The sequence below is a fragment of the Odontomachus brunneus genome, unplaced genomic scaffold (genome assembly GCF_010583005.1).
Source record: "Odontomachus brunneus isolate Ranch 3 - 2012 unplaced genomic scaffold, Obru_v1 Obru_scaffold_064, whole genome shotgun sequence".
Lineage (NCBI taxonomy): Eukaryota > Metazoa > Arthropoda > Insecta > Hymenoptera > Formicidae > Odontomachus > Odontomachus brunneus.
The window spans coordinates 1269646-1271768 of record NW_022639514.1 but is presented as its reverse complement, the minus strand read 5'-3'; the positions used below and the strand labels follow the sequence as shown (position 1 = coordinate 1271768).

The following is a 2123-nucleotide window of genomic DNA, read 5'->3' as shown; positions in this document are numbered from 1 at the left end:
GTCAAATAGCCCCGGTCTCCTTTACATACACATACATATATATACAATCTATTCCAAAACTATCGTATAATTATCGTATTTTAATAACATATTCCGTAACTTAATTAGAGCCGAAAATTCTAATACGAAAATATCGATGTTGATAACATTCTTTAATTTTTAATAATATATATTCTTTGTAACCGGGTTAAATTTTTTAATTAGAGCTTTATTCAAATATAATCTACCTCTAGAACTAGCTAAAAAGATTTTATATTCATTTTGGCATCTGAATTTTAGTTCGCGAAGAGACCATTTTTTTCATTAACTTATAACTCAAACTAAAACTGAGACTTTTTTAAAAAAGTCTAGTTACAAAAAAGTATTGATGCTTTTAAATATTGTGCGATAATTTTGAAACATCTTATATACATATACGTTTGTGTGTGCGTGTGTATACATACATATATAACATTACACACACATATATGTGTGTGTGTGTAGAATAAAATAAATACGTGTATATATGTATGTGTTTGCATTAACACGCATTCGTGTGATACAACAAACATATGTTTTCAGGTTGTTACGTTATTTGTTCATTTTGTTATGCGTATAAGTATTTTTAACTTGACCACGGCGTAATACTTGCTATCTATGAGTTACGTTTTTATACTCATATTTCTTATTTTTCACAAATTGACGTTTAGAGATAACAAACACAAACACAGTAATTATTCAAATAAACCCGAATATTATGAGAAATAGAAACAAGTAAATAGGAAATGTGAATATAAGTAAGAAATGAAGAAATGTGGTAAATAGGTATTTATAATGATTATAATTTTACTTTGATATTCAACTACGTGTTCTTACTTAATCTTTTAAGACGTTCATGAAACATTCTAGTAACTTTTTTTTAATGAAATATTGTCAAAAACACTCTAAACAGCATATTTATAAAGTTTCAACTGGCCGATCTTAAGTGTCCTTATACCAGTGACACTTAAAGGTTAAAAATAAATATTTTATTATCTCTCGCTCTATAAATAATTATAATATGAAAGTAATATTAATATTTTTCACTAACTACGTATCTCAGAAAATATTTTTAGTTACATAAAATAAAAAGACGTTTAAAATTTAATTTTCGTAGAAATAAATCAAAGTATGATTTTATGAACATTGAACTTTAACTTAATTAATCATGTCTTATTATCTCCAGCTAAGTTCATATATAAAGAGGTTTCAGTCGCCTTGTTATATAGCAGAGTAAACTTGCAGAATACTACTGCGACATGGAGTGGGAAAGAGAGGCGCGGCCTCAACTTTAAAAAATGGCAAGCAATACTCGTGCTACAGTCAATCGGTCGTGAACAGGCCAAACAAGCACACACCTATGTACTAAGGCTCTTTTCGAAACCTCATCTCTAGTGGAAAACCGGTGACGGAACGTTTCGATTTAAAACAAGTCCTCGGAAAGATCATCGACGTCTCAAATATCTCTGAAGCAAAAATTTAATGTTGCAAGTATGTCAATTAATTGAGACGATTATTATAAATATAATATATCACGGAATAATATTTAGACAAAGAATATAAAATATTTTATGTAAAAATAAGATTGAGATCAAATGAATCTTTTTTTGTTATTATTGGAATAACTTCTTTTGTTGTTGTTTGAAATTGTGTAAAATTTCATTTCACTTTTCTTGTCTACTTAATCTTAGAATTTTAAACATATATACAATTTTCCAAACATTACTGTTTTTAAAAATATGTATTTTATTCTTTTATTATAACTTTTTCCAACTTTATTAAATTGCAAAAAGATTAATAGATTTATATTTGTTAATTTTTTCTACACCAACTGAAAAAAAAAGATTATCACTATCTAATGATAAGTGCAATAATAATTCAATTAATTCAGTATATATAATTTGAAACTTGAAACTTGTTAATATTTTGACATATGAAGAAGATAGAAATATCAATGATGCAGTTGATTTCTGTTAAAGTTATGTATTTTCTTTTTAAAGAAATTTACGTAACATATATTAAACAAAAAAGAAAGTCAAAATTTGTTGAAAAAGTAAAATATATATATATATATATATATATATATATATATATATATATATATA

At 25.6% G+C, this 2123-nt stretch overlaps 1 protein-coding gene across 1 annotated transcript in view; it reads left to right on the top strand.

Annotated features, from left to right (window-relative positions):
• The first annotated feature begins 1263 nt into the window (after positions 1 to 1263).
• LOC116846427 (venom acid phosphatase Acph-1-like) overlaps positions 1264 to 2123 on the top strand; it is a 6154-nt gene continuing 5294 nt past the window's right edge. Inside the window, exon 1 of the mRNA XM_032820226.1 lies at positions 1264 to 1509. The gene's annotated coding sequence lies outside the window, so the exon portion shown is untranslated. The remainder of the gene's footprint in view (positions 1510 to 2123) is intronic.